This window comes from Cornus florida, unplaced genomic scaffold, assembly GCF_030987335.1.
Source record: "Cornus florida cultivar Cherokee Brave unplaced genomic scaffold, ASM3098733v1 CherokeeBrave_3.0.0_Hap2_Chr04, whole genome shotgun sequence".
In the NCBI taxonomy this organism is placed as follows: Eukaryota; Viridiplantae; Streptophyta; class Magnoliopsida; order Cornales; family Cornaceae; genus Cornus; species Cornus florida.
In genome coordinates this window covers 7,202,060-7,221,004 of record NW_026775574.1, presented here as the reverse complement: position 1 = coordinate 7,221,004, position 18,945 = coordinate 7,202,060, and the positions used below count along the sequence as shown (strand labels likewise).

The 18,945-nt window shown below is 34.5% G+C and overlaps 1 protein-coding gene across 1 annotated transcript in view; it reads right to left on the bottom strand.

Annotated features, from left to right (window-relative positions):
* Positions 1-18,945, bottom strand: part of LOC132302642 (serine/threonine-protein phosphatase 2A 65 kDa regulatory subunit A beta isoform) — a 49,841-nt gene that overhangs the window by 18,205 nt on the left and 12,691 nt on the right. The gene's annotated exons all lie outside the window — the stretch shown is intronic.

Here is an 18,945-nt window from a genome sequence, read left to right as displayed (position 1 = left end):
TCCAAGGTAGGTGATAGGGAGAGAGCCAGCATCAAACTGTAACAATGAGAGGATGTCTGCTTTTGTTGAACTATTTACACCAGCAAAAAATACATGACTCTTAGAGCTGTTAATGCTCAATCCAAAAATTCTCACTAATCGTTTAAAAAAGGCAATATCATTCATTGTTAGTGAATCCTAAAGTGCTTTTGTTGCTGGGAGACATATTGTTGATAATATTCTGATTGCCCATGAGGTCTTGCACTATATTAAAAATAAGCGAAAAGGTAAGCATGTTTTTCTAGCATTAAAGCTTGATATGAGTAAGGCTTATGACCGTATCGAGTGGCCATTTCTGCTAGCAATGCTTCATAAACTGGGGTTTCATCCTCATTGGATTTAACTTATCCATGCTTGTATCTCTACGGTATCTTTTTCTTTAGTTATTAATGGTCAGTCTGTGGGGCTGTTTTGCCCTACTCGCGGCTTATGTCAAGGAGATCCTTTATCTCCTTACCTATTTATCTCGTGTGCAGAAGCCCTTTCCTGTTTTTTTTTTTTTGCAGACGGCAATTCAACATAAAGTCCTTTCGGGAATCCATATTTGTCCGAGGGCTCCAGTTATCTCACATTTATTTTTTGCAGATGATTCCATTCTTTTTTGTAAAGCTTCTACCTCAGAAATTCAATTTCTTAAGTCTCTTCTTCAGAGGTATGAAAAAGCTTCAAGGCAGCAGATAAATTTTTTCAAATCTTCTATTTTCTTCTCTAAAAATACTTCGGTGGAGGATAAGGCTGATTTATGTCATTTGTTAGGCATTGGAGAGGACGGGCTTAGTGCTAAATATTTGGGTATGCCTGCCATAATTGGACATTCCAAATGGGATGTGTTTTATTATATTGTTCAACGGGTTTCTGATCGGTTAGCCTCTTAGAAATTCTTATTACTGTCCCCTGCTGGTAAGAAAATTTTAATTAAGGCTGTTATGGGTGCTTTACCAACCTATGTGATGTCTTGCTTCCGGTTGACCCGTAGTTGTGTTTATCTCTGTTGCAACATGTGCGTTGATTTTGGTGGGCAAAGTCGGGTGATTCCCCTAGTATTAATTGGGATGCTTGGGAGGAGTTATATACTCCTAAGGAAGAGGAGGGATTCGGTTTTCGGAATTTTGAAGTTTTTAATTTAGCCTTGTTAACTAAGCATGGCTGGAACTTTTAGGTTCACCATAGAGTGCTGGCATTTAAGCTTTTTCAAGCTAAATACTTTCGTCAGTGTTCTTTTTTGCAAGCTGGTTTGGGTTCTAATCCTTCTTGGGTATGGCGAAGTATTTGGTTAACGCAAACTCTTATTGCTACTGGATTACGATGGCTAGTGGGTAATGGCCAAACTATTAATATCTGGTCCGATCGCTGGATCCCAGGGCATTCACTTCCGATTCCCAGGCCGAACATTTCTGAGCCCCCTCAATTTGTGGCTGGGTTATTGGATGATACATTTTATGTGTCTTTGTTTCGTCAATTGTTTTCGTCTGATACTGTTGAGGCCATTCTCAAATGTAATTTTAGTGTTATGGCAAAGTCGGATAAGTTAGCTTGGGGTTTGGAATCCAATGGTATATTTTTTGTGAAGTCGGCCTATTCCTTGGCTTACCGCCTTCTGACCGGGGAAAGGAACTCTTCTCGAGATATGGGTCTCTCTTCTTCCTGTCAGATTCTGTGGAAGAGTGTTTGGTCATGTAAAGTACCGCCTAAGATACAACATTTTTTGTGGAAGTGTTATAAGCTTGTGGTGCCAGTACGTGAGCGATTGCTTGCTCATGAATTGGATGTGAACATTGTGTGTCCTCGTTGTAATGTGCAGGCAAAAATTGTTGAGCATTTGTTTTTTCAATGTCCTCATTCAATTCAGGTGTGGAAACTTTCCCTGGTTCGATTTTATTTTTCTATGGATCCTTCGGTTTCCTTTCATGATTGGTGGTTGGGTCTGACTCGCCAGTGGATGTTGTAGGAGGGTGAGGAAGATGTGCTAAGGTTTGTGGCTTGTTGTTGTTGGTTTCTTTGGAAGGCCTGCAACAAGATTGTTTTTTCTAGAAGGTTTGGGATGTTTATCGGGTGGTGGGTCTGTCAGGGGCTTTTTCTGGGAGTTCAAGAAGGTATCTCGGTTGTCGCTATCATTTTTGCCACGAGAGCGGCTTAAGGATGCTCTGTCTTCCTCTTCTCCATCCCTTTCTCGATGGATGCCTCTACCTCCTAATTTGATTAAATGTAATGTGAACACCTCTTTTTCTTTCTCTCATATGATGGGAGGTGGATATGCCGTTTTTCGTGATTCCTCAGGGGTAATCTTGAAGGCAGTGATTTTCAGTCCGTTTCCAGCTTCAAATACAACTGTGGCTGAAGTTATTTGCCTTCGTAAGGCTATTTTTTGGGTATTGTCCTTTCACTTCTATAAGGTTTGGTTTGAATCCTATTCGTTGACGGTAGTGAATGCTGTTTTGCTTGTTGATTCTGGACCTATGAATATTCAGGCTATTTCCTTTGATGTGCATGTGGCGCTTCGAGATTTTTCCTCCTTCCGTCTTAGCCATGTTTTAAGACATGGTAATGAGGTGGCGAATGATCTTGCAGCGCTGTCCAGAAGTCATCTTATGCACGATGTTGTTCTTGTTCACATTCCTCTTCATATTTGCCTTTTAGCAGCTAAGGATTGTCTGTCTTGATTTTGGGTTTTTCTTGTTGTTGTTTGCCAGGATTAAAAATAAAAAATAAAAAATAGGCTCAATCCAAAAAATGTGAAGAATTGATCTAATGCCTCCATAAGTATTTGAACAGAGTCCAAGTTTCCATGTTTAATACCCCCTAATTTCGGGACACGGGTTGATCAAGTCCGCGCACAAAATCAGGGGATATCAAAACAATTAAAGTATTTAAACAAGCACAAAATACAAAGAGGAATAATAAAGAATAAATAAATCGCTAAAGAAAACTAATAAATAAATATTAATTAATAATTCTCCAACAATTACAACTCGGGAATCCTGTAACTCAAGGACCCCTTAAAACATTATCTAATAATCCAATACTACTTAACAGTACACAAGATGAATAGATGAATGACAGTCTCCCAGTTACGGATCCTCAACCTCGAGACTGGAACCTCTAATAACCTGAAAAATAAATCGTGGGTTAAACCCTACGAGCAAGTTCTCTCTACCAGACTTCTAAAAACCAATAAGTAGATCATCTCTGATCAAAACCAAACTTAATAAAGCTTTTATCTTTAATTTACAATGATAAACATATATATATCAATAATTATACATATAATATAACAGTCTCATCTATTACTAGGTTCATTAATTTTCCCAAAACCAATAAACAATGATTAAATTAATAATTATTCTTAGACTGGTTCACAATTTATTTTTTCCCTTTTAAAAAGAAACTCCCTTTAACCTTAATTCCATCCTAGACAGTTAAAAGAATATTGTATTTAATCCAAACCCAATAATGATTTAAATTATTTAAATTATATATCCAAAACCTAAGTTTTGACAAATCATCCATGTCTCCGCCAGTATTATTTTATTAATATGTATAAAATAATACACTAACTTGTAAGTGTTAGACTATTCTAAAGTAAGAATATCTAATCCTAATCCAACCTATACATACAATAAGTATAGATGATATTTTAATCATCTAACACACAACAATTTAATTACACTTTGGCAAATCAACCATACCATTATAGATATTTTCATTTATATATTGGCAACTCAACCATACTTTCTTAAATATATTTATTTATACTTTGGCAATTCAACCATGCCTCCACAAGTATATTTATTTATACATTAACAATTCAACCATGTCTCCATAAGTATATATTTTATATTTTTAAACTAGCAAATCATCCATGCTTTCTATGTATGTATTTTATTCATACAAATACTTAGGCAATATATTTACACCCATGACAACTCATCCATACCTACAACTCAACCATGTACCAACTTTAGACTCAACGATAGCTAATTCATACATAGATATCTCATGCAGAAAATAAGCATATCACTAATTTAACAATCCGTCTATCCAGATATATCAAATAAGAATAATAATCTTAAATGATATATATACATACACATATAATATATAAATATGTATAATACTATCCATAAAAATTATTGATTATTTAAATCATATATGTATATATTAATAAATATAAATATATACACATCCGTCCATAATTATCCTAACCAATTAAATCATATATACACATATATAAATAATCATACTCTCCTTCCATCACGTAAAATTAATTAATTAATTATTCGCACATTAGATACCGTAGTGACACTTTATTGCCCTCGGAACCCTAAGAATATCTCCTTTAGTGGTTGGTTTAAACCTTAACAAGCTTGAAATCAAATATGGGACATCACCGAACTGTACAGGTACTTTCCAGGACCCAGTACGCTTCCCCACGCCCTTCACGTGCCTCCACACACACCCAATTCATCTGCACGCGCTTCCACGCGCTTCCCTGTACTGGCAGGTGGCTTCACGCGCTGCCACGCGCCTACTTCTTCTTCTTGCTGATGTGGCGCACTTTGGTTGGCTACTCTCCTCTCTGCTGCATGAGAGCACCTACACCGGATCAGCCGCTCCCTATCAGCACAGCTCAGCTATTCAACTCTTGCGCGCACCATATACATATGATCCGCGCCACACCCTATCCCGTCCATTTATCAAACCTTATCCAATGGTCTCTGACCTATGGCGCACTGAAGCTTCATGCGCCGCACTACATCAAATCAATCAGTCATTGTTAATGGGTCTGATTCACACATACACCAAACTATGCTATGCCCGCTACACTGAATCAGAAGCCCCTTCTGATGCGCCGAAATACAACCTCCAGTATGTAAATTCAGCATACATATATATATATATAATTTTCCAACCAAATAATAGGAAAATAAATTCTAATAAATTCCTAAAAATATCATAAAAATTCCAAAAAATTACAGGAAAATTCTAGAACATAAAGAAACCCTAATAAACCCTCTTAGGTCACAAATTCACCTATACATTGATTTTAAAATATATATGCAATACCTAATATATATCAATTTAAAATCCAAAATTCCAAAAGATTAATTATAATAATTTATACTTTTAATTAATCCAATCTATCAATGATTTTTAAACAAATAAATTTAATTTTAATATTGATACACAAGGTGATAAATTTATGGGTTCTAAGAGGAAAGTTAGAAAAGAACTTGCCTGAAGGTTTCAAAACGAAACCGACGCTTCAAGCTTTGATCGTCTCTTCCAATCCCAACGTCCTCCTTCTCAGATTCGGCCTCCTCTTTGTTGGCCTTCTCCTTATCTCTCTCTCTCTCTCTTATTTTTCTAACGTGTGAAAACCGTTCACCCTAAATCCTTATGTGTATATTTATACACATTAAATTCCAAATCCTATTCCAGTTAGGACTATGAATTAAAATAATAACCTTTAAATAATATATATCTATAAACATATATTATATTACATATATATATATATATATATATATATATATATATATGTCCTTCCATAACACCTATTAAATATATAATTAAATATATATTTATAATTATACAAAAATGATTATTAAAATAATCACTTAACCATGGGCCTTTATTAATTAACCCAATAAGGCTCCATCCAAGCCCAAGACCATATCCATTGGTTCCGCTCCCCCTAAGCCCAAACCTATTAACTTAAATAAATTAATTAATCCAATTAAATCTAATAATTACAATTAATTCACAATAAAATCACACTAACATAAAATTACACATGGTCAAATAAGCAACTTAAAAATAACACAATCATGACATTCTTATAAAGCAAACCAACACACTAATTCAATCAATAATCAAGCACACCCACAAACAATCATCATATATAACCATGAAATATAATTTAATTAAAATAAAATAATTAATCTAAGCACTCAATTAAATAAAATAAATCATTTAAAAATAAAAATAAAAGCAATTAAACCAAAATAAATTAAACAAATCATTTAAAAATAAAATAAAAGTAATTAATTACAATTAATAAATCCTTTAAAATATTAGGGTATTACACCATGAGAGAATAGGATAATATCATCAACAAAGGTCAAGTATGTGAGGGAAAGCTTATTACATCTCCAATGGAATTTAAAATAAGGATTGAGGTGGATTGATTTTGCAATTGTTAATGAGAGAACCTCCATGGCAATCACAAATAATAATGGGGAAATAGGGTCAACTTGTCTAATGCCCCTTTTGCCTTTGAAGAAACCAAACAGTTCTCCATTGAGGGAGATTGTATATGATGGTGTTGTGATGCATTGTGCAATCCAGTGGATAAAACATGGAGGAAAACCAAATAGGTGGAGAGTATCGATTATAAATTACTAATGTAAGGTGTCAAAAGCCTTCTTAAGGGTGTCAAAAGCCTTCTTAAGGTCAACTTTAATGGCACAATTTGGGAGATGGGATGGTTTGTGATAGCCATTGAGCAATTCATGTGACAACAGAACATTGTCTGTGATTTGTCTACCCTTCACAAAAGCAGTTTGTGAGGAACTAATAAGGAATGGGAGTATGGCACCTAATTTAATTGCAAGGAGCCTAGAAATACATTTATAAATTAAGTTACAGCAAGATATAGGCCTGAAGTCAAGGACAGAGGAAGGGTTAGGTACTTTGAGAACCAATGCAATGCAGGAGCAATTAATTTCAATTAGCATTCTCTCTAAAATGAAGAATTCTTTAATGGTAGCAGTGACTTCATTTCCAATAATAGGCCAAGAGTGCTTGAAAAAACAGTAGTTAAGACCATCCGGGCCCGGGCTTTTGAAGGGGTGGAAGGAAATGAGGAAGTTCTGAATCTCCAAGTCTGTTGGGATGGTTGCGAGAGAGGGTAGTAAATGGGGAGGTACAGACTTGGAGATGAAGCTTAAGAAGGAATTCATACCTGGGAGTTGGAGTAGCTTTGACCCAGTGTGGATTTGAAGTGGTTGAGAATCTCCTGCTGCAAATTAGAACCAAGAATATAATCACCATTGTGATCCAAGATGAAGATTATCTTCCTTCTATTGATCTTGGTAGAGAAACTCTTCATGAAAAATGATGTGTTGTGGTCACCTTCCTTCGACCGGTGGACTTGAGCTTTCTGTTTAAAAAACAGTTCTTCTACAAGGCTTAATTCAGTAAAGCTGGAAGCAATGACCTTCTCACAAGCCCTAAGGTGTTCATCCATGGGATTTAGAATAGGGTTTGACAGTTGTAAGAGGTGGATCATTTTAGTGAGATATTTGAAGATTACGTTAAATCTTAGACTGAAAATTATAAACATCTTTTGCAATAAACCCCTTTTATAATCACTTTGTTCCATAGACAACCCTGTTTACTTTTTGTGAAGACATTTTATACGATTGAAAATACCACAATGTAACCATGCATGCCTCATTCATCCATCAACAAAGGGCATTTCCTTAATTGAGCAGGCATGTATATTAAATATGAAAATAAAATCAGATCTAAAACTATCGGACTTTCAACCGAGCTGTTATATTGTGACACTTACAACCCATTTATGCACGTCGCAAAGCGGCAATTTATACTGTTGTATCAATGTTGTAATTAAAAATACCATCAATTAAATATAACTTATTATAAACTACCGATGACAATTTTTTTTTTTCCAAAATAAGTCCACTCATCAAGTGCTGGCTTTGGGAATATTTTATGGTTTTTAAGAACTTCCTGAAGTCGTGTAAATCCTTCCATTTCAAATGTTCGAAAGTCTTTTTTTTTATTGGTATTATTTCAGACCGAATCATATATAAATCTACTCCACAAATAACATATGAGAAATCATGAGAGAGCCTGCCGTGTATGATGTCTTTCCATTGAGGTATTTTGGTGCCTCTAAGATGTTTCTGTAAAATTGACAACATAAATAAAATATATTAAGAATATATCACTGAAAAATATATAGGCAAAAATATGAAATTTGTCTTGTTAATAAAAAATGGTAATTTAGCATAATAAAATATTTGGGAATGATCACACAGCACAGGACCTTAGAGAAAAAAAATATATCTCGGCATTTGAAAAAAATATATCTTAGCCTAAATTGCCTAATAAAATCTTTTGTGGGAATGATCACACAACACAGGACCTTACAGAAAAAATATATATATATATATATCTTGACATTTGAAAAAATTATATCTTAGTCTAAATTGCCTAATAAAATCTTTTGAAACCTTTACATAGAGAATTTTCAAAGGAATATATATATATATATATATATATATATATATATATATATATATATAATAAAAAGAAAAGAGAAATTACCAATCCAACACAGACAGTACATGCAATTACCAATCCAACATATAATAATATTAGAGGCAAACGTATTAGAAGTCCCAAAGAAACTATTAATTACCAGTACAAGTAAAAAGTCAACTTATGTTGGAATTTTAAAACACAAACTATCAAATTACCCTCGTGTGATATCCTCGCTTGGCAACTTCTAAAAAAAAAAGGTTGTGCAAAAAGGACAGAATTTCAAGGTAAACGGCCATAAGTTCTCTTACCATATTTGTTTCATCGTAATCCTCCTAGTTGAGGAACAACAAATTAAAATATTAGATTCATAAACTAAAATTCATACCAATAAAGACCACAAATTATTAATTCATAAACTAAATTCATACCAATGAATGATCATTTGATCTAGCATGTTTTGACGGGTGGTTCAAGAAGTTCTTAAAAAAATGGATCAAGTCCCTCAGAGAAGAATTGTTATAGGATTTGACTGCTTTGGAAGTGGATCATTTTGCTAAGATACTTGAACATTATGTTTAGTCTTAGACTGAAAATCATAACATCTTTTGCAATGGACCCCCTTCTAATCACCTTGTTCCATAGAGGATCCATTTGTGTTGCTTTTGAAATTTATTCAATTGCAAAAGAAAGTGATGTTAAGTTGTCTATTGAAAACATTTTATACGATTACAAATTGTCACAAGGTAACCATGCATGCTTAACTCATCCATCAACAAAAGGCATTTCTTATTTGTGTAGGCCTGTAACATTAAATATAAAAATGAAATAAGATCTAAAACTGTCAGACCTTAATTAAAAGGAAAAATATATTTTAGCCGAGTTGCGACATTGCGACACTCACAACCCATTTGTGTGCATAGCAAAGCGGTAATGTCGAATGTTATATCAATGTTGTTGTGAGAACCTGTTTCTTTTTCTTTTCTTTTCTTTTCTTTTTTTAATTTTTCCCATTTTTCTTTTTTTGACATTTTTAGGGTTTCGAGTCAAGTGGGCCCGGGCTAGGTCAAGTGTTCGGGAAATAATTTCCTAATATTTTGTTTATTTTATTTATTTGGGACACACTGGACATATATATTTTATTTTGGAGCACTGACATTATTATTTGGGTATATTACATCTAACTCCCATGTGGTTTACATATTGTGCACTTAAATAGAAGTATGAACAATATAACAGTAAGATCCAAATTGACTCGTTGACTTTTGAATATGAAAGTAAATTTATATATATGACCTTAAGGTATTGAACCATTATTCAAAAAGGAAGTTGATGAAGGTAACTTACGTTTTTACCCTTCCTCGCATGCAACGCAATTTGGCGGTAAACAATAGCTCATTTTGTTAGGAAAAAAAGTTGATGTCTTATCAAAGGCAAAGAAGCCATATCCTGATGTCTTTATAAGCCCTCATCTCACTTGGAGTTTTTGTGTTCTTCTTTTTGTTCATACGAAATCAACCAACACATTGATTTGTTGGTTGATTTTGGCTAAATAGAGAAATTAGTGGTGCGAAAATTATATACATGTTCTTCGATCATAGTTAAGCCTTCATCAATCTCAGGTAAGTGACTACATGTTTGTTGGGGTTTTTGATGGATCATATTCCCCTCATTTTTATGGTTTATTTGTCATTTTAGGGTTCCAATAAATAATATTTACCCCATTTTTGGACCGATGATGTTTATTTGTCATATTTCGATGGATCATTTTTGGTTAATCTATTTAATGGTTGTTGTGTAATTGGGTTTACATTTAATATTTTAGGGGCTTTTTTTGTACCACTTGTCATCATAATTGTAGATTGTGGTTTTTATTATTATTATTATTATTTTTAATATCATTGTTTTATGGAGATAATATTGGTATTTTTTCAGTATAAAAAAGCTGCCAAAGATTTATTTCTTTGAAATGCTCGATTGTCTTCTTTTTTTTTTAACTACTACATATATTTTTCTTCAAGTGAATTTAAAAGTGTTACTGAATTATGATTTTCTTAGACATGCATATGTGTGAAGTTCTATTCTATTAAATATAGACAACTGACATTATTCTTAATATATGTAAAAGTTTCAATGTCGAATGGGTACTGAACATAAATTTCAGTTGATGGTCCACCATGTTGGTAATGTAAAAGTGATAAAAAAAAAATGTTAACCCGCGTGGATACAATGACATGGAAATGTTATATGATGCATGTGAAGTGTCAATATCCAATGTGTCTGCAGCACTAGGTTTACCTATGAAATTATATTGTTTAGTGCCTGGGCAGGTGATAGGATGTTATTGATAGGGGATGAAGAAGTAAAAAATTGCTTTGAGATGTACAAGAACAGGAAAAAAATAAATTTGTATTTGGAAGTTGGAGAAGGGAACGTGGGGAGTGATAATCCATTGGTTAGTCCTCATGATCCAATTTATCCTCCTTGTTCATTGGTTAGTTATAATTCATTGTTTAGTCCCTCTCCATTGGTTAGTTCTGGTAGGGAGTTTGGAGGTGGAAGTGGTTGGGATTGGCAGTATTCTACCCCTATTGGAAGTATCAGTAATGTATTTTACTGATGAGGATGGTGTCAATTATTCTGATGCATAGTGGGATAGTGAAAAGAAAACATTAATTTGAGTGATAGTGATCAGGAATGGATGGAAATCATGAATGATGACTCAATTGATGTACCTTTTGGTGCTGGTGATGTGGACATATCAGATTATGAGTCTGACACTAGTGGTCAACATCTATTTATTAGTGATGAATCAAATTCAAATCATGAAACTAATTATTTGGGAAAAGGCATTAGGGGAAAAGTGTATGAGGAAGTTGAAGGGGGAAAAATTGTGCTTGAAAAAGGGTTATCGTTTGATAACATTAACAAATTTAGGGCTGTCTGAAAGAATTATACCATCCAGGAAGGTTTTAATTTAGTAAGGGACAAAAATGATAAGAAGAAGATCCATGCCCATTGTGGAAGTTTGGTTTGTTCATGGAGAATCCATGCATTGTCTTACCGGATGGAGTCACTTATATGATCAAGAAAATTGGTACAGATCACACTTTCGTTAGAGGAAGGAAGAATGTGAAAGCCAATTCTACTTGGATTGCTCAAAAACTTAGATAAAGATTTAGAGCAGATCCTCAAATAAAATTAGAGGTTTTGCATGCTGAGGTTCTTGAGATGTATGGGGTTGATGTAAGTAGAATGAGCTTGTATAAGGCTAAAAGAAAAGCCTTAGAGGTGAATACAAGGTCACATTCAGAATCTTATGGAAATTTGTGGAAGTATGGAGCTGAAATTAGGAAGACTAATCCTGGCAGTTTAGCAAAGGTGGAGTTGTATGAAATTAATAATCTGAATCCTAATCCATCTTTTAAAAGGTTCTTCATTTCATTTGCAGTCAATCACATTGGCTTTAAGGATGGTTGTAGGCCATTTATTGGCTTAGATGGATGTCATTTAAAGGGTCCATTTGGTGGTGTCCTTTTATCTGATGTTGTATTGGATGGGAACTATGGTTTATTCCCAATTGCATATGCTGTTGTGGAGGCTGAAAATAAAGATAGTTGGTCATTCTTCTTTTACTACCTCCACACATTCATTGGATATGGGGTCCACAATTAGTCATTCACATTCATGACAGATGGCAGAAGGTATTACATCAAATATCTCATTTTACTGCATACTAAAATTGTGTACACATTTCAATAATATTTTGCTAATTGTTTACTAAAAATTCATTGTAGGGTATCGAGCCAGCAATGCAGGAGCATTTTCCTTTTTCAGCTCACATAAGATGTTGTAGGCACATATTTAACAACTTTAAGTGCAGGTTTTCTAGTTTGAAATTTAGAAGATCATTTTGGGCTGCAGCTAGGTTATACACAGAAAGAGGGTTTAGGGAGGCTATGTCTATTATTGAGGGTATTTCTGTAGAGGCACATAGGTGGCTACTTTAGCATCCAGTTGAAATATGGGCTAGGCACAAGTTTAACACTGGGTGCAAGACTGATAATGTCACAAACAATATGGTTGAGTCATTCAATAGTTGGGTTGGGAATGAAAGGGATAAGCCTCTTCTAACTGTGGTCAATTCAATTAGGTGTAAGGTCATGGCAGTTGAATGGCAAGGTAAGTTGACACCAAAGATAAAAAAAGAAGGTGGGTGAGGCTATTTCACAGTGTAGGAGTTGTAGGCTTATTTTTTCTAGTGGGGATGGATTTGAGGTGATGGAACTTGGGCAAACTTATATGGTGAATATGAGTGTAAAATCATGTTGTTGTAGGGTGTGGAATATCACTGGTGTGTCTTGTAAGCATGCAACTGCATGCATTTCATACCAGAGAATGGATATTGAGGTGTTGACAAATCATGTATACTAGAAAGACACTTACTTGAAGGCATATGGTAAAATGATACATCCATTGCATGATGAGTCAATGTGGCCAGATGCAATGGGTGCCCCAATACAGGCTCCACCCCTTAGGAGGCTTCCAGGTAGGCCAAGGAAAAGTAAGAGGAGGGAAGCAAATGAGTCCCAAGTTAGAACAAGTGAAATGAAAAGATCATGTACCTTTAGATGCTCAATCTGTAAGGGCATGGGTCATAACAAGAGAACGTGTCAAAGGGCCCCAGTTAGAGCATTTTCAACTGCAACAACAAGAGGTAGAGGTGGAAGAGTTGTTGGAGTTAGGGGTGGTGTCACAGGCAGAAACTTATTTGGTTCTACATCTTCTGTAAGTTAATTTTTCTGTAAGTTAATTTTTTTTTAAAAAATTTGTTTTATATATGTTGCATGTTATTAATAGTTGGAAATTTAAGTTGTATATGTAGGGTAGAGGTAAAGGCCTTGGAGTTAGGGTTGCTGTGAGTGGTAGAAACTTAGTAGGGTCTATATCTAGAGCATGTTCTGTAAGTTGTTGAATTTCCTTTAAACTTAACAAAATTCTGATTTGTAGTATGAAAATTTTATTAAGATTATTGTTAATAATGAAATTTTGATTTGCAAAAGTAGGCTAGAAGTGAAAGAGTTGGATTTAGGGGTGGTATGACTAGCAGCAACTTAACAAGGTCTACACCTGGAACATCTTCTGTAAGTTTGTGACATTTTAAACTTTTTTTATGATGCATGGTGTTGACTCCCACAAAGTTGAATTTTGTGTATATGTATTTTTAGGGAAGAAATGATGATGTGATTCCTACTTTAGGAAGTAAGACTTGAGGAGTTCTCTTCAAGAAAGGTAAGTAATGGTCCTTAATAAATATCATTTCAGTTATTACATAAGTGATATTTTTATTTTTTTCATCATTCAGGAAGATTTTTTTGAAGGCAGCAGGGAATGTGACTCTCTCAGTTTTTGGTGCCGCCAGTAAATAAATAAGTAACTTAAATATGCATGATGTTACACTTTCTTTTTTAATGCAGCAGGCCATGAGATACATACGCATGAATCGAATTTGCTAACATGTACTTGGTGGTTGTTGGCACTACGCTAGAGCCACCTTCTTGATGGGCTCACTGTTATTTTTGGTTATGTGGGCAGTAGTTGCTAACTTTAACATGTTCTTTTTTGGCCTCACTAGCTTATGTGTATGGGCAATAATGTGGGCACCTTGTTTTATAAATTAGTATGTATGGAACATGAATATGCTTGTTGGCATTAGTATGATGTAATATTTATGACTTGTTGGTTTGTATATGTTGGTGAATTAGTAAGGATAATATAATTTATTGTATCACACTTCAAAAAATACCACACTACATGACCAATGTCTCTGTCACTAGGATACACAAGCATATAACATGATCATAACTGAAACAAAAAAAATAAATATGCTTCCAAAGACCATTGTCTTGGCTATTCCTAATATGGCCTAAGCTGTGCAATTACATGCAAAACATGGGTTAGTGTTAAGACATTGGTTTGATGGACCATTGATGTTCTATGCAAAACTTAATTCAAATAGTGGAGGAAAAAGTTTTGTATGGCTGGACGTAGAGATAAAGAGAAAGGGCACTTTTGTCCTTTTGAATAATGTAATTTCAATTCAACTAATGGACAATTTGGTCTTCTCACAATATCAAGGTTATTTTTGCCAAAAATATAATTACCCTACATTGATTTGATTTATCACTCAAGAGTGAAACCACAAGGGTGGTTGACGAATATATCGTACATACTTCTATTTAGGTGTACAAAATGAAAACCTCGTAAGTGTTATATGTAATTTGCCCTTATTATTTTCTAGATATTTTCATTTTTGGTCTTTTCTATGATTTTTGAAGTTGGTGGGCCTGAATGAAACTTTTATGTCATTTAAGCTAGATATTTGTATATGTTTGTGTTTAAGAGATTTTTGGCAGCCATTTCCTCTCTCTATCTTTCTCACGCATATCTCCCTCCCCCCCCCCCCCCTTTTATTCTTTTGTTTTTTTCTTTCAATTTGATTATGGTTTCATGGCCTAATTTTATCTATTTCCTTTCAGATTTTGTCGACGCCACAGAAGAGAGAAACGACGGGAACACGAAGAGCTTCAAAACCCTTGTATTTGTTTTAAGTTTGGAGTATTTTCGAGATTTCGGGATGGGTCCAAGGTTGGATTTGGAAGCGGCCATAAGAGGATTTATCATTCCCCTCATCATCTTTTTTGCCCTTCATAGTTGTAGCTCAAATAGAGCATTTTCGTTTCAGTATAATAGGAGTTTTCATCCTAATTGAGGTAAGGGGGCATGTTGCGTATTTAAATCTACATTCATTTTTTTTTTTTTTTTTTTTTTTTTTTGTGAGTTTAGAATATGTTATGCATGCATATGTGTGTCTATTTAGAATTGCATACTTAGGATTAGCAATGCTTATTAATAGTAATTCAATGTTATTATTATGGATTTTCATGCCTAATGTGTTTATGGACTCATTATTGTAATTATGGTGGATAGCCAAGGTGCCTACTTGCTTTTGTGAGTTTACATTTATGTGGTAATAAGCACTTCCTCTATATGAGATTTATTTCATGAGTCGTATTTTATTTTATGGTTATATTGATAGAATTGTAAGCCTTGGTTTTGAAAGCATGACCTATAATTATTTATGTTGCCTAATATGTATTATTTTTTTATAAAATACTTACATGAGGAAATGTGAGCTAGTTATGATATATGTTGCTTAATTTGATATTATTGCATTAATGAGTATGCCATAATAGAATTTAGACCTTAGGATATGATCTATGTGGATGTCATTGCTTATGTGCGTTTGTGAAGTGCAATTTGGATATATATACTGGTATGTGCTTACTTTGTGTAATTGGATAATGATTTTGGATATTCTCAAGGTTATTGTACGATCTGATCCGTAACAAGGAAGACTTGGCACTCGCAGATAAGCTTGGGCTCCCCAACTTTATAGTGGTCACTTGGTAGTTACCTGTAGGTTAATAACCCAAAAATAACTATTTTTATTAAGTAATTACCTGTAGTTCGATTCCGAAAATTACCAATTTTTACCAGTTCATACAATGTGTGTGACTGGGGGTGGGTGTGTAATGAGATATCCGATTGTTGATTTCAGCTCTATTTTTAAGTTGGTATTCATATTTGGTTGCAATTTGGTTTATTATGATTATTATTTCCAATTCTTAATTTTGTTTCAAGTTGCCATCCTTGTGTAACTGTGACTTGAGTACTTGTTATATTTCATTTGTTATCCATATGCTTACTAGAAATGAAATGGATATTGTATACTTATATTGAGGTTCATATATTGGATATGACAGTGCCTTTACGACTTTCCCTGACCTAGACGTTAGGGAGCATGTCCATTTACTTCGTATAGCATGTGTTACTCTTGTGAGGCCCACATGAATGTAGTTTATATATTTACCTAGTATTCTTCCTACTTAGCATTGTAAATTCACCCCACATTGATTCTCATTAAACGTTGAGGCAATGATATTGAGGAAAAAAATTCCCTTTTTTGTTTTGGAAGATGTAATTTGATGTATATTGATATTCTTTGCCATGTTATATGGTTGTTAATGCAGATATTGTAATTTAAGTTGATGTGTATATTTGGTTAGGTAATCTCACTTATAATGTATGGTTTAATTTGGATAAAGGATGTATTTGAGGCTATAAAGCCATTTTAATGTTGATGTATAGATCTTCATCTTTAATGCACACTTCAATGTATGTTGCACACACTCATTTGGTTCACAATATTCCTTACCATGTTCTTAATAACATGAGTTGGTTATACTTAGCATTTTTACCGTTTGGACATTACTGGGACTCATGTATTTAATATAGGTAGATTCTATGGTCATAGTACCTTGGGAGGATCCATTTTTTAGCTCCAAGGAATTTTTGGTCTACTGGTGATATAAGTTAACTAACTGATAGGCTATTTTTGGCTCTGGCAAAGGTTGTAGTTGCTGAAAGGCACGTTTCAACTAGTTGACACATGCCATCAGTCGACTGAAAGTGCACTTTCGGCCGGCTGATCCTCATCATCAGCCAGTTGATCCTCCCTGTTGCACCCCCCTCCAGTTTTGTGGGACAACTTTGTTAGGCTAACTTTAAATAGTCATATCTCACTCATTTTTAATCCAAATTAGGTCATTCTTAGTTCATTTTGAATGTCTTCCAATGGTACCATCCTCATTAAAAAATTTCAATCACAGTGAGAGTTATAATTATTTTAGTGAGATATGGTCGTGATATTTCTTAATTGAAGAATGTCGTTTTGTGACAAACCATTCTTTTAGGTCCTACAACCTTGTAGAATGTTCATATATACTTAGTATAGCACAAATGGACTTCATTTGACACTGCATTCATGGTCACATTAGCTATGTATGCTAATGTGGGTTTTAGCTTCCGCTTTTCGGACTCGATATCAGATTGAGTTTGGGTTTTAATCATTCATGCACCGAATTGCGGATTTTTGGGAGCGTGACAGTTGTAATTAAAAATACCATGGATTAAAGATAACTCATTCTACACTGATCGCAAAGATTTTTTCAAAATAAGTCCACTCATCTGGTGTTGGCTATGGGACTATTATATGAAGAACTTTCTAAAGTCGTACAGATCCTTCCATTTCAAATGTTCCAAAGTCTTTTTTTTTTTATTATTATTGGTATTGTTCCCAAGGGCGAATCCAGGAATTGTTAATTGAAGGGGGGGCTAATATTAAACAAGGGAGAATTGGGGATTGAAAGATTAAAGAGTTAGAAAATTTTAGAGGAAATAGGGTTAGACTTTAGAGGAAGAGAAGGAGTGAGCTCTTTGATTTGTGCAAGATTAGGAATTTACTAGTTCTCTGTGCTTTGGCTTAGTGATTGTTTAAGACTTGTTTGGCTTGGACCTATTTGGTTGGGCCTTTATTTTAAAATTGTGATTTAGATATTAGACTTGTTTGGATGGGTTAAAATGGGGGGAAGCTAATACTATTATTAATTTTTTTTCTTTTTTAAAACATTGGGCTAAATATACCTATACTAAAAAATTTTTTTTTTTTTTTTTTTTGGGGGGGGGAGGGGGGGGTGTGATACCCCTGGATCTCCGGATGCGGGTTGGCCAGGCCCACGCCCAACTACCCGAGGATATTAAACAAATTAGCAATAAACGAACACAGAATACAATTAAGGAAACAGGAATAAATAAAAATTTGCTGAAAAGAAACTAGAATGATAAACCAAATACTGAAACCTCAGAATAAAATTAAATTAATAAAGAATAATTCTGATACAACCAAATTCCCCATTTCTAATACAACTCGGGAATCCATCTGGTGGACCCCTAATAAAAAGGCAATACTGGAAAGCGAACAACTAAAAAAAAAGTCCAATGCTAAACCATACAGGAACCGCCTACGTCGTCGGAAGAATGAGAAGTTGTCTCTGCTCAGCATGAACAAGATCTAAGACCTGGAACCGTCCGTTACCTGAAAAATAATAGTGGGTCAGGCCCATGAACAAGTTCTATCCTAACTACAATCCAAACAGAGACCCGATACGCAAATACATCCTAAACATCTCAATCATATCTATATAGTCCGTAATAGATAAATATATATCCACACTACAGGACTCTCACTAACTATGCTGAGGGTCTCAACCTGAATAGAAGGTAACATGCAATACGCACCTGAGTGGACATGACTGCCTAAGCCTAACAGGGTATACCTCAACCAACATAGCTAGCTACGCATCCTACTGCATATACGCACCCTAACCGTCGACTATAAGACTCAAGCTCAAATCGCGGTACCATAATTTATATATATAAATTCCCATCCAAACCAATGTAGTGCCGCTCAACTGATTCGCTGCCATGACACGACATAAAATTAGGATTTAAATGTTTTAATTAAATCCCTACTCCAAATATATATATAAGTTCCTTCCAAATATAATGTTGTGCTGGTCAATAGTTCATTGGTCAAGACACAACATATAATCAGGATTTAAACGTTTTAGTTAAAACCTTATCCATCCTAACGCAGAAATATAAACAACCATCCAGTATGTCGTTCAACTGTTTTAGTTGACAGGACATGAAACC